Source organism: Bubalus kerabau, chromosome 3 (genome assembly GCF_029407905.1).
Source record: "Bubalus kerabau isolate K-KA32 ecotype Philippines breed swamp buffalo chromosome 3, PCC_UOA_SB_1v2, whole genome shotgun sequence".
Taxonomy (NCBI): Eukaryota; Metazoa; Chordata; class Mammalia; order Artiodactyla; family Bovidae; genus Bubalus; species Bubalus kerabau.
The window spans coordinates 165,953,436-165,968,629 of NC_073626.1; the positions used below are offsets into that span (position 1 = coordinate 165,953,436).

The following is a 15,194-nucleotide window of genomic DNA, read 5'->3' on the forward strand; positions in this document are numbered from 1 at the left end:
GCCTATGCAACTGAGCACACAGCACACACATCCTAACATAAGGTGTGAGGTGATATCTCACTGTGGCTTTGATTTGTATTTCTCTGGTGATTATAAGGTTGAACACTTTTAATGTACCTGATGGCCATTTGTATGTCTTCTTTTGAGAAATGTCTACCCAGTTTATTTGCCAATTTGAATTATTTGGGGTTTTGTTTGTTTGTTTTGCTATTGAGTTGTTTGACTGCCTTATACATTTTGTATATTAACCCCTTAAGAGATGTATATTTGCAAATATTTTCTCCTATTTTATAGGCTGTCTTTAAACTTTTTGATTGTTTCTTTTGCTGTGCAGACTCTTTTATATTTGATGATGTCTTGCTTATTTAACTTTTGTTTTTGTTGCCTGTGACAAGAAGATTTATCTCTATGTTTTCTGGAATTTTTATGGTTTCAGTCTTACATTTAAGTCTTTAATTTATTATGAGTTAATTTTTGTGAGTAGTATAGGGTAGGTGTCTAGTTTCATTCTTTAGCATGTGGCTGTCCAGTTTACCAACACCATTTATTGTAGAGACTATCCTTTTCCCATCGTGTGTTCTTAGCGCTCTTGTCAAAGATTAGTTGACTACATGTGTGGGTTTATTTCTTGGCTCTCTATTCTGTTCCACTGACTTAGGTGTCTGTTTTAATCCTGGTACCATACTGTTTAATTACCAGAGCTTTTTAATATATTTTGAAATGAGGAAATGTGATGCCTCCAGCTTTGTTCCTCTTTCTCAAGATTGCTATGGCTAATCCAAGGTGTCAAAACAATGATAATGACCCAAAGACTCAATAATTTAAATCAGGAATTGGCAAATTGGCATTTTATATAAGAGATCAGATAGTAAAGACCTTAACTTTAATGGGTTTTACAGCCTCTGTCACAACTACTCTGCTGTTATAACACAAAAGCAGCCATAGGCTGTATTTAAAAGAATGGAGCATGCTGTGTTCCAATCAGTTCAGTTCAGCCGCTCAGTCATGTCCAACTCTTTGCAACCCCATGGACTGAAGCACACCAGGCTTCCATGTCCATCACCAACTCCTAGAGCTTACTCAAACTCATTTCCATCAAGTGGGTGATGACATCCAACCATCTCATCCTCTGTCATCCAGTTCTCCTCCTGCTTTCAATCTTTACCAGCATCAGGGTCTTTTCGTGTGAGTCAGTTCTTCACATCAAGTGGTCAGACTATTGGAGCTTCAGTCTCAGCATCAGTTCCTCCAATAAATATTCAGGACTGATTTCCTTTAGGACAGACTGGTTGTATCTCCTTGCAGTCCAAGGGACTCTCAAGAGTCTTCTCCAACACCACAGTACAAAAGAATCAATTCTTCAGCACTCAGCTTTCTTTATGGTCTACTCTCACATCCATACATGACTACTGGAAAAACCATAGCTTTGACTAGCTGGACCTTTCTCAGCAAAGTAATGTCTGCTTTTTAATATGCTGCCTAGGTTTATCATAGCTTTTCTTCCAAGGAGCAAACGTCTTTTAATTTCATGGCTGCAGTCACCATCTGCAGTGATTTTGGAGCCCCCATAAATAAAGTCTGACACTGTTTCCACTGTTTCCCATCTATTTGCCATGAAGTAATGGGACCAGATGCCATGATCTTAGTTTTCTGAATGTTGAGTTTTAAGCCAACTTTTTCAATCTCCTCTTTCACTTTCATCAAGAGGCTCTTTAGTTCTTCACTTTCTGCCATTAAGGTGGTGTCATCTGCATATCTTAGGTTATTGATATTTCTCCCAGAAATCTTGATTCCAGCTTGTGCTTCATCCAGCCCAGCATTTCACATGATGTACTCTGCACATAAGTTAAATAAGCAGGGTGACAATACACAGCCATGATGTACTCCTTTCCTGATTTGTTCCATGTCCAGTTCTAAGTGTTACTTTCTGACCTTCATACAAATTTCTCAGGAGGAGGTAAGATGGTCTGGTATTGCAATCTCTTGAAGAATTTTCCACAGTTTGTTGTGATCCACACAGTCAAAGGCTTTGGTGTAGTCAATAAACCAGAAATAGATCTTTTTCTGGAACTCTCTTGTTTTTTTGATGATCCAGAAGATATTGGCAATTTGATCTCTGGTTCCTCTGCCTTTTATAAATCCAACTTGAACATCTGGAAGTTCTCAGTTCACATACTGTTGAAGCCTAGCTTGGAGAATTTTGAGCATTTCTATGCTAGCATGTGAGATGAGTGCAATTATGCAGTAGTTTGAGCATTCTTTGGCATTGCCTTTCGTTGGGATTGGAATGAAAACTGACATTTTCCAGTCCTGTGGCCACTGCTGAGTTTTCCAAATTTGCTGGCATACTGAGTGCAGCATTTTCACAGCATCATCTTTCAGGATTTGAAATAGTTCAACTGTAATTCCATCACCTCCACTAGCTTTGTTCATAGTGATTCTTCCTAAGGCCCACTCGACTTCACATTCCAGGATGTCTGGCTCTAGGTGAGTGTGAGTGATCACACCATCATGATTATCTGGGTCATGAAGATCTTTTTTGTACAGTTCCTCCGTGTATTCTTGCCACCTCTTCTTAATATCTTCTGCTTTTGTTAGATCCATACCATTTCTGTCCTTTATTGAGCCCATCTTTGCATGAAATGTTCCCTTGGTATCTCTCAAGGGAGAGCTTTTCTTGAGGAAATCTCTAATCTTTCCCATTCTATTGTTTTCCTCTATTTCTTTGCATTGATTGCTGAGGAAGGCTTTCTTATCTCTCCTTGCTATTCTTTGGAAATCTTGAGGAAATCTCTAATCTTTCCCATTCTATTGTTTTCCTCTATTTCTTTGCATTGATTGCTGAGGAAGGCTTTCTTATCTCTCCTTGCTATCCTTTGGAACTCTGCATTCAAATGGGTATATCTTTCCTTTTCTCCTTTGCCTTTATCTTCTGTTTCAATAAAACTTTACAAAAAACATGTGGTAGGCCAAATATGGTCCATAGAGATAATTTCTGATCCCTTTTCTAAATTATCATAGGTGACTTTGATCACTGAAGCCATGAAATTAAAAACACTTGCTCCTTGGAAGAAAAACGCTGACAAAACTAGACAGCATATTAAAAAGGAGACAATACTTTGCCTAAAAGGTCCATAGAGTCAAAGCTATGGTTTTTCCAGTAGTCATGTATGGATGTGAGAGTTGGACAATAAAAAAAGTGGAGCACCAAAGAATTGATGCCTTCAAACTGTGGTGCTGGAGAAGAATCTTAACAGTCCCTTGAACAGCAAGGAGATCAAACCAGTCAATCCTAAAGGAAATCAGGCCTGAATATTCATTGAAAGTGCTGATGCTGAAGCTAAAGCTTCAATACCTTGGCCACCTGCTGGGAAGAGCTGACTGATTGGAAAAGATCCTGATCTTGGGAAAGGTTGAAGGCAAGAGGAAAAGGGGATGACAGAGGATGAGATTGTTGGATAGCATCACAAATTCAATGGACATATATTTGAGCAAACTCTGGGAGATGGTGAAGGACTAGGAAGCCTGGCATGTTGCAGTCCATGGGGTCACAAAGAGTCAGGCACAACTGAGCCACTGAAAAACAACAACAATGAGAAAATGAAAAATATAAAACAGCAAACTTTAAGCATTAGAATAATCCATAAGACTTTAATTCTCAGAGAATAACATGATAAACATTTTCCCATCATATTTAACTGATAGCAAAATCTTAAACTAGTAGATGGATTCAAGGTATATTTTGGCAAGAGAACTAACAGCAAATAGGACTCACTAATATAACAGATGAGTCAAAGATGACTCCAAACTTCTTAGCATAAGTAAATGGTGATGCCATTTAATGAAATAATAAGTAGGAATATACTTTTGGATGGGGGTAGAATTAAAATTCTAGATTGGACTACTGATTTTGAAATATCCATAAAACATCAAAGTAGAACTTTCAGGTAGAATATTGAATGTACTCAAGAGGTTTCAACATAAATTGGGTAGTCGTCAGCTCATAGACAGCATTTAAGCCATAGAAATGAATGAAATTATCTAGGCAGAGGACATAGAAAGAGAAAGGAAGATAAGGAAATATCTTGATGTACTTTCTGAACCATCTAAGAAAGAGTTAATCATGTTCAGTATAGTTAACTAGTGCCAGGAGAGTTTTATTTCTGCCATTCTTGGTGAATTCAGAATTTGTGAGTGGCAATAAATACACATTTCTATTGTACAAATCATTTTTTTTGAATTTATTGAAACACATACCCCTTTTCCAAGAGCTATATTGGGGTACATGTTCATCTGAACAAGTGCTGATAATTGTGATTAGTATAATACAGTTAATGTAACATTTCTAATAAATTCATTTTATTTTATTCATCACAGTTAAAGAGAAAATATTAGCCTTCCCAGCACAAAGAAAAGCAGCTGATTTCAAATAATCTCTGCAATGCAACTTGCACTGCATTTTTATATATTACATTCTCAATGCACCACCACTTGAGGTGTTACCTGCCCAGAGATATGGGTAAATTCCTTGTAGTTTAATAATGTGAAGGAAACAAAAACTAAAAGTCGTCTTTTAGTTTGTCATCTACTGAAACATCTTATCCTTCATATATGTGAGACAGATCACTCTCTATTTTCAGGAAAGCAATATGAAAAGGAAATAATAGATGAGAGAAGAACAAGAGTGCTCAAATCAATGGATTTATTGAAGTCATTCAATTTTCTGGAGAATGGGAAAAGAGGTGGTGTATTCTATTTTTAGTAGGTTGAGGACCTCCTCTCAGGCCAACCCTCCAGTAAATAATAGCCCCAAACTCTGGGCAAAGTATAAAACACAATTAACTGAAGATACTGAAGGGTGAACAAAGGCAGGCAGAAATGGTATGGAGTCAATATCTATTAAAAAAAAAAAAAGGAGAGAGAGAAAGAGAATGACAGTGGGTAAAATTCCAGTTTTTGTAACTTTCTAAAGGATGGAAGTCTCAAGGATTAAAGAACTGAGTTGAAATTTGAGCTGACACCTACTGCAGGAGAGACAAAAATTTCCAATTCAGTTTAGCCAAGTTACCAGCCTGATTTTTTTAAAACATCAATATTCTTCAAAGGAACGTAATAGAACCAAGAATTTCTATAACACATTCTTCACAATGTTCAGGATACAATACAAAATTGCTCAACATACAAAGAAATAGAAAAACATGGCTCGCTCTCAAGAGAAAAGATAATAGAGACCAGTCTTGAGAAGATCCAGATGTTGACATTAGCAGATTAGGATTTTTAAAGCAGATATTATGATTATGCCCAAGGATGTAAGGGAAAATATTCTCACAGTGTGTAAATATTAGGGCATCTCAACAGAAAAGTAAAAACTATAAAAAGGAATCAAATAATCTCCTCACCTGGAACATGCTATATCTGAAATTAAAGTGTTATTAAATGGGTTTAGCATCAGAGTAGAGATGATAGAGGAAAGGTCAGCCAGCTTAAAACCAGATCGATGCAAGTGATACCATCTAAAGCAGAGGTATTTCCATGAAGGTCTAGTGGTTAAAAATCTGCCTTCTAATGCAGGGGGGACAGGTTCAATCCCTGGTTGGGAGCTAAGATCCCACATAGCTCATGGCCAAAAAAACACATCGTAAAACAGAAGCAATATTGTAAAAAATTCAGCAAAGACTTTAAAAATGGTCCACATCAAAAAAAAAAAAAAATTCTTAAAAAAAAAATTTAAGAAAAGAGGACTAGAAAAGAGGATGTGAGAGAATAGCATTGAAACATGTATATTGCCATATACAAAATAGATGACCAGTGCAAGTTCGCTGCGGGGAAGGCAATGGCACTCCACTCCAGTACTCTTACCTAGAAAATCCCATGGACGGAGGAGCCTGGTAGGCTGCAGTCCATGGGGTCGCTAAGAGTCGGACACGACTGAGCGACTTCACTTTCACTTTTCACTTTCATGCATTGGAGAAGGAAATGGCAACCCGCTCCAGTGTTCTTGCCTGGACAATCCCAGGGACGGGGGAGACTTCTGGGGTCGCACAGAGTCGGACACGACTGAAGCGACTTAGCAGCAGCAGCAGCAAGTTCGCTGATGAAACAGGGAACTCAAAACTGGTGCTCTGGGACAACCCAGAGGGATGAGGTGGGGAGGGAGGCGGGAGGGGGGTTCAGGATGGTGGAACACATGTACACCCATGGCTGGCTGATTCATGTCAATGTATGGCAAAAAAAATCACAATATTGTAAAGTAATTAGCTTCCAATTAAAATAAATAAATTAATTTAAAAAGAAAATAACAAGAGAAGCAGAGCATCAGGGACTTGTGGAACAATATCAAAAGATCTACTATACATGTAATTGGGAGTCTCAGAATGAGTGGAGGGTAAATATGATGTAGAAAAAATTTCTGAAAAAATAATGCTTGTTCTTTTCAAATTTGGTAAAAGTAATAAATTTACAGTAAACACTAAGAATTAACTCAAAAAGAACGATTCCTAGACCCATCATAGTCAGGCTGGTGAAAACCAAAGAGAAAAATCTTAACACTAGACAAAGAAAAATAACACGTGGCACACAAAGGAACAAGAACCACTGATTTCTCACCAGAAACAATGATCTTTACAGTGCTGAGATATTTTTTTAAATAGTGAATGCAAAATTTTATCTCCAGCAAAATCATTCCTCAAAAATCAAGATCAAAGACATTTTCAGACAGGAAAAAACTAAGATTTCTTGACCTGCCAACATGCACTGCCAAAAATGCTAAAGAAAGTTCTTCAGGCTGAACGGAACAAAAACCTAAATCTTCCGGGAGTAATAAAGTGCGTTAACATTGAGAAATATGTGTAAATATATAAATGATTATTATTCTCTTAAATTTAAAGATACATGTGGCTCTTTAATGGAGGAGGGCATGGCAACCCACTCTCCAGGTATTCATGCCTGGAGAATCCCACGGACAGAGGTCACAAAGAGTCGGACACAACTGAAGCAACTTAGCAAGCACACACAAATGGCTCTTTAAAGAATCACATTCATCCAAATATTTGAAGACAGACTGAATTTTTCATTCTAAATCTAAATGTTATCAAGCTTAGATTTTGAAAGATCATCAAATTTTTCCTGGCATGAAACTGACATTTGGATATAACATAGTTACTATTTGCTGAAATTAAATACATGTTTCCTATCAACATTTACTTGTCACATTCATTTTATTTGCCTTTTTTTCTCCCCTTTGTAGAGAAATGTGTCTAGAGTTAATAAGCTTAGCAAGCTTCTAGCCTAATAGGATTATGCTCAGAACATCTCTTTTGAAAGGGAGACATTTTCCTAATGGACTATCATTTAGAGAGAATTTTGAGCTGTGAATCAATGAAGCAATAAATAATGAACACACTCCTGTGTAGTTAGAACTCCTAGGTTTCAGGGCATGTTTTTCTTCATTAAGTAAGATCAAAACATGTTCATATATGGGTAAAATTTTTAGAAAAAAACAAAGTTTATGTAGTTGTTGTTTAGTCTCTAAATCTATCTGACTCTTTTGTGACCCCATGGACTGTAGCCCGCCAGGCTCCTCTGTCCAAGGGATTTCCCAGGCAAGAATATTGGAATCGGTTGCCATTTCCTCCTCCAGGGGATCTTCCCCACCCACAGACTGAACCCATGTCTCCTTTGTTGGCAGATAGATTCTTTACCAATGAGCCATCTGGGAAACCCCAATAAAGTTTCCTGAAAAAAATTATAATGTTAAACACTTCCAAAAAAGAAAAGCATAATTTAAAATTTAAGCTTAAAGTGTGTGTATCACAACAAACTGGAAAATTCTTAAAGAGATGGGAATACCTGCATCCTGAGAAATCCATATTCAAGTCAAGAAGCAACAGTTAGAACCAGACATGGAACAATGGACTGGTTCCAAATTGGGAAAGGAGTATGTCAAGGCTGTATATTGTCACCTTGCTTATTTAACTTATATGCAGAGTACATCATGAGAAACCCTGGGCTGGATGAAGCAAAAGCTGGAATCAAGATTGCAGGGAGAAATATCAATAACATTAGATATGCAAATGACATCACCTTTATGGCAGAAAGCAAAGAGGAGCTAAAGAGCCTCTTGATGAAACTGAAAGAGGAGTGTGAAAAAGCTGGCTTGAAACTCAACATTCAAAAAATTAAGATCGTGGCCTCTGATCCCATCACTTCATGGCAAATAGATGGGGAAACAATGGAAACAGTGACAGACTTTATTTTCTTGGGCTCCAAAATCACTGCAGATGGTGACTGCAGCCATGAAATTAAAAGAGGCGTGCTCCTTGGAAGAAAAGCTATGACCAACCTAGACAGCTTATTAAAAAGCAGAGACATTACTTTACCAGCAAATGTCCATCTAGTCAAAGCTATGGCTTTTCCAGCAGTCATGTATGAAAGGAGAGAATTGAACTATAATGAAAGCTGAGCACTGAAGAACTGATGCTTTTGAACGGTGGTGTTGGAGAAGACTCTTGAGAGTCCCTTGGACTGCAATATCAGACCAGTCAATCCTAAAGGAGATCGGTCCTAGGTGTTCATTGGAAGGATTGATGCTGAAGCCAAAACTCCAATACTTTGGCCACTTGATGAGAAAAACTGACTCATTGGAAAAGACCCTGATGCTGGGAAAGATTGAAGGCAGGAGGAAAAGGAGATGACAGTGGATGAGATGGTTGGATGGCATCACAGACTCGGTGGACATGAGTTTGGGCAAGCTCTGGGAGTTGGTGATGGACAGGGAAGCCTGGAATTCTGCAGTCCATGGGGTCGCAAAAGTTGGACTCAACTGTGTGACTGAACTGAAGCTTAAAGTGCGTTCAAATACTGTTGGATTAAAGAATGAGACTATATGTCAATGCTATTTAAAATCTTGAGTAAAAATATCTAAAATAAAGTCATCAAAATCATATTCAGAATCTTTTCATAGTTTCTAGAGGCAAGCAAACAACAACAAAAAAATATTTTCCATGTTTTTGCACTTGCCAGCTAGATATTTGTTCTGGATGCTCTACCAACACCTCAGCATCTGTATTTCAGCATTAAAGTTATCTTCTGAGGACTTCCCTGATGGTCCAGTAGCTAAGACTCTGTGCTCCCAATACAGGGGGCCTGGCTTGCATCCCAGGTTTGGAAACAAGATCCCACATACTACAACTGAGAGTTCACATGCCATGCAAAGATCCCACATGCCTAAGACCTGGCGCAAATAAATAAGACCTGGCTGCTATTGAAAACACCAGTACCACCAGTAGAAACTGCTGCTCTAGGTCTTCGTTGCTGAGTGTGGGCCTTCTCTAGTTTCGGCTCTCGGGCTCTAGAGCATGTGGGCTTCAGCAGTTGTGGCACACAATCTTAGTTACTCTGCAGCATGTGGGATTTTGCAAGACCAGGGATCAAACCCATGTCCCTTGCATTGGCAGGCAGATTCCTAACCACTGGACTACTGGGGAAGCCCCAGAAAACTATTCCTGTGTGAGCCTGAAGATACAGAAAGAGTTAAAGAGGGAAAGGGGAATTTATGGGGCTGTCAAGACTGCCTTCACAATAGAAAACTTTACATTGCTTTTTGAGATGAACTTTCTTTTATCTGAAATTCCTTTTCAAGTGTGCACGAGGTCTGTGGTGGAGGAACTCTGTTCCCCTCTAAATCTGATTATCTTATTCACAGATTGGGAAGAGGGGCCCAGAGACTGGGCTGGAATAGCCGGGAGAACAAGGAAGATTGCTCCCTACGAGAGTCCTGGGATAGAATGTTTCACCCAACCATCTATTCAGCATCTCAGCCACCAGCACCAGCAGGCAGCTTTCAGCCAGAGTCACAGCTTAAGGGGCCACACTCCTGAGTGAAGCTGGCAGGATCTGAGCTTTTAGCCTGTCAAGATCCATATTGGCTGGCACAAGAACAGAGATCCCTTCTAAAATTGAACATGTCAGCCAAATTAATCCTATTAAACTCTAAATGACCCTCCACTGAGGGATGCACATTAAGAAGATTGTTGCTATATTACAATCCCTTCTCTATCATAGAAATCTTCTTAGGAAAACAGAATTTTCAAAAATGTCATAGAATGTCAGAGGTAGAGGTCATCTTAAAAGACTATAGACTGCCTTAGTAATCATCCCATCCTACCATTTTATTTCACAAATGCTTGGCACAGGGAGAAAGAAAATTCATCAAAATATGTGAATCACCTTTTTTCCCTTCAGTTCAGTTCAGTCAGTCAGTCAGTCATGTCCAACTCTTTGCGACCCCATGAATCACAGCATGCCAGGCCTCCCTGTCCATCACCAACTCCCAGACTTCACTCAAACTCACGTCCATTGAGTCAGTGATGCCATCCAGGCATCTCATCCTCTGTTGTCCCCTTCTCCTCCTGCCCCCAATCCCTCCCAGCATCAGAGTCTTTTCCAATGAGTCAACTGTTCGCATGAGGTGGCCAAAGTATTGGCGTTTCAGCTTTAGCATCAGTCCCTCCAAAGAACACCCAAGGCTAATCTCCTTTAGAATGGACTGGTTGGATCTCCTTGCAGTCCAAGGGACTTTCAAGAGTCTTCTCCAACACCACAGTTCCAAAGCATCAATTCTTTGGCGCTCAGCTTTCTTCACAGTCCAACTCTCACATCCATACATGACCACTGGAAAAACCATAGCCTTGACTAGATGGACCTTTGTTGGCAAAGTAGTGTCTCTGCTGTTGAATATGCTATCTAGGTTGGTCATAACTTTCCTTCCAAGGAGTAAGCATCTTTTAATTTCATGGCTGCAGTCACCATCTGCAGTGATTTTGGAGCCCAAAAAAACAAAATCTGACACTGTTTCCACTGTTTCCCCATCTATTTCCCATGAAGTGATGGGACCAGATGCCATAATCTTAGTTTTCTGAATGTTGAGCTTTAAGTCAACTTTTTCACTCTCCACTTTCACTTTCATCAAGTGGCTTTTTGGTTCCTCTTCACTTTCTGCCATAAGGATGGTGTCATCTGCATACCTGAGGTTATTGATATTCATCCTGGCAATCTTGATTCCAGCTTGTGCTTCTTCCAGCCCAGCATTTCTCATGATGTACTCTGCATATAAGTTAAATAAGCAGGGTGACAATATATAGCTTTGATGAACTCCTTTTCCTGTTTGGAAGCAGTCTGTTGTTCCATGTCCAGTTCTAACTGTTGCTTCCTGACCTGCATACAAACTTCTCAAGAGGCAGGTCAGGTGGTCTGGTACTCCCATCTCTTGAAGAATTTTCCACAGTTTATTGTGATCCACACAAAAGCTTTGGCATAGTCAATAAAGCAGAAATAGATGATTTTCTGGAACTCTCTAGCTTTTTCCATGATCCAGCGGATGTTGACAATTGATCTCTGATTCCTATGCCTTTTCTAAAACCAGCTTGAACATCTGGAAGTTCATGGTTCACGTATTGCTGAAGCCTGGCTTGGAGAATTTTGAGCATTACTTTACTAGCATGTGAGATGAGTGCAATTGTGTGGTAGTTTGAGCATTCTTTGGCATTGCCTTTCTTTGGGATTGGAATGAAAACTGACCTTTTCCAGTCCTGTGGCCACTTCTGAATTTTCCAAATTTGCTGGCATATTGAGTGCAGCCCTTTCACAGCATCATCTTTCAGGATTTGAAATAGCTCAACTGGAATTCCATCACCTCCACTAGCTTTGTTCGTAGTGATGCTTTCTAAGGCCCACTTGACTTCACATTCCAGGATGTCTGGCTCTAGGTGAGTGATCACACCATCGTGATTATCTTGGTCATGAAGATCTTTTTTGTACAGTTCTTCTGTGTATTCTTGCCAGAAACATAAAATGCATATAATATATAATATCTATAATTGGGTTTATGAAATAAAATAAATTCTGAGCATTTTTAGTTCCTTAAAATAAATCTCAATATAGTCTAATCTAAAGCCTTTTTAAGGATAAACTTGAAATAGATCTTTAGGCAACGTGCTCATCTATACCACTCCTATGTTGATGCAAATGTCTTCTCTGACTGGATTGATCTTTTCCCTGCCATTAGAATAAGCCTTATCTCTCTGAGCGCTAACCCATTCTAGGTAATTTTTCACAGCTTGAGTCTATTACCTTCTTTTCTATGCCACTATATGTATCTTGACTTCTTTCTTCCTATTGACTTTATTCTAGGTTGAACTTTTAACATGGTAGAAAGCCCTTCTACGGCAGCTTTCAGGCTTCAATCAAACTTTAGGAAAATCAAGCAAAGTCCAGCATGAGATATGTGCATGCACAGTCATTCAGTCATGTCCGACTCTTGCAATCCATGGGTTGTAGCCTGCCAGGATCCTCTGTCCATGGGATGTTCCAGGCAAGAATACCAGAGTGAGTTGCCATTTCCTCCTCCAGGGGATCTTCCCAACCCATGATCGAACCGGAGTCTCTTGCCTATCTTGGATTGGCAGGTGGATTCTTTCCCACTGAGCCACCAGGGAAGCCTCCAACATGGTAATAACATTACACCTAATACGTACAGCATGTCTAATTGATGTGAGACAACTTACTAAGCAAATTACTTCATTATCATGATACCTGATTTTATCTAGAGTTGAGTGATATTAAAATCTCCATGTTGCTTACAAAGGATGAGACTCAGAGTTAGGAAATTGCCCAAGGTCGCATAATTAGAAATAGTAGAACCAGAATTTTAATGCTAACAATTTACATCAGAGACCTCTCTCTTATTCACTGTGCAAACCTACCTATAAATGTATGACGGACCATGGTGAGAGACAAAGCTGGAAAGTAATTTGTGACTTAGATTTATTATGCATGTGCTCTGTTGCTTAGTCATGTTTGGCTCTTGTGTCCCCATGGACTGTAGCCTGCCAGGCTCCTCTATCCATGGGATTCTCCAGGCAACAATACTGAAGTGGGTTGTCATACCCTCCTCCAGGGGATCTTCCCAACCCAGGGATTGAACTCGAGTTTCCTGTGTCTCCTGCATTGGCAGGTGGATTCTTTACCCACTGAGCCACCTGGAAGGCTTCAAATGTGCTATAGGACTGAGTATAAGAGGGGCACCCAACCCAGTCTGGGGAACTGCAGGAAAAATTCATAAATGAGTTGCCTTCAGAGCTGAATTTTGAGTCACGTACTATGGCCGACGTATTCTCCAACCAGTAGGAAGATCATAGAGGAAAGAACAGAGGTATGAAAGGGTGTGGGACACTTTTTAAATTTAACAATTATGATTTGTAAGTGTCGTCTTAAAAAAATCAGTCCACTGAATTATGTAGAAATAAATATGCAACAAGTTGGCAAAACAAAGTATACTTTAAATATGTTTCAGTAGATAGCTCATCTGAAATTCTGGATTTTTCAGTCACTTTATTCTGATGCTATGGCAGCCAACTAATTCTTAACTTTAGCTGGTGTAAGACTCGGAAGCCTGGCTTCACTGCAGATTCCTGCTGCTACGTAATCTTCTCTCCTCTGCTCTTCCAAGCTTTCCTTTAGGATTAATTTGGCTGTACGGGTGGCATCTTCAAGTTACAGATCTTGGTTACATATTTTCTTAAGGAGAAGTTTTCCCAGTCACATAGTTCTTTCCCATTGATGTGACTTTCCAGGCAAAGTAAGGCCTAGATGGATGTGACTGAAATAAATATGATCGTCCCTCATCATTCCAACCAAAAAAAAAGAAAACCCTCCAAGTGAAGGAACACCACCTGGCTGAGTGTATCCTTGAATCACAGAAGTTGTTCTCTGTACCAGCAGAATTGTGACAGTGGGTTCTTGGGAAACAAGATAGTGTTGCTGATCTGGTTTCCCAACTCTGTGCACCAGCACTCTGCGATGTGAGCTCATGCCACCGCACGTCAAACCTCAGTGCTCGGTCATTGCTTCCACACTGTGTTCTTGACACTCATCCTACAGGATGGATTTCTGTTTCTTCTCGGTTGCTGATACTATACCATTTACAGCTATAGTTTTCACTGAAGGGATTCCTCCAGCTACAGCAGCCAAAGGGTATTCGGTCTGGACAAGTTTAGCAGGAAGGCTGGATGTGGTCAGTGAAAAGTGATAACTGTGCTCTGCCATCTTTACCTGGACAGCACTTTTTTGTTGTTTATAGTAGCTTTATTCATAACTGCCAAAAAATTGAAATAACTCACATGACCACTAATTGGTGAGGAAGGCAGAGTGAGTTCACTGGTGAAAATGGGCTTCAAATCAATGTATGTCAAAGTGAAAACAAAAGTGTTAGACATGTCCAACTCTTTGCAACCATGGACTGTAGCCCACAAGCCTCCTCCATCCATGGAATTCTCCATGCAAGGATACTGGAGTAGGTTGCCATTATCTTTCCAGGGATCTTCCTGACCCAGAGATCAAACCTGAGTCTCCTGCACTGCAGGCAGATTCTTTATCATCTAAACCACCAGGGAAGCTCCTGGATGTCACAGTGAAAGTGAAAGTCATTCAGTCATGCCCAACTTTTTGCGACCCCATGAACTATACAGTACTGGGAATTCTCCAGGCTGGAATACTGGAGTGGGTAGCCTTTCCCTTCTCCAGGGGATCTTGTCAACCCAGAGGTCAAACCCAGGTCTCCAGCATTGCAGGGAGATCCTTTACCAGCTGAGCCACAAGGGAAGCCTGGATGTCAAAGGATACCATTAAAAACTCCCAAACCAGGGGACTTCCATAATGGTTGAGTAGTTCAGACCTCTCCTTCCAATGCAGGGGTTGTGGGTTCAATCCCTGGTTGGAGAACTAAGATCCCACAGGCCTCAAATGTCCCTCCCCCCAAAATAACATAAAACAGAAACAATATTGTAACAAACTCAATAAAGGTTTTTTTAAAAATGGTACATATAAAAATAAAATCTTAAAAAAATAAAACCTCCCAAACCAGAGAGTGAAGATTAAATTAAAAAACATAGAAATCTAGGTCTTTCCAAAAGATAACTATAAAATATCAGAAATATCAAATGATAAATTTAAAAAAACATGTCACATAAATAAACACAGAAAACAATACAAAATAATTTGGAAATGTTAAAACAAAACACAACAACTCTATCAATAAATGTGAATGATCTTAACTCTTCTATTAAAAGAAATAAATCTCTATTATACTCACAGAGCAAGACCTAACTTCATGATGCATTCAAGAGACACACCTAAAA

The 15,194-nt window shown here is 39.4% G+C and overlaps 1 pseudogene; it reads right to left on the reverse strand.

The window, feature by feature from the left end:
* Positions 1 to 13,389: 13,389 nt before the first annotated feature.
* Positions 13,390 to 14,103, reverse strand: LOC129647329 (proteasome subunit alpha type-2-like; annotated as a pseudogene).
* Between the last annotated feature and the right edge of the window lie 1,091 nt (positions 14,104 to 15,194).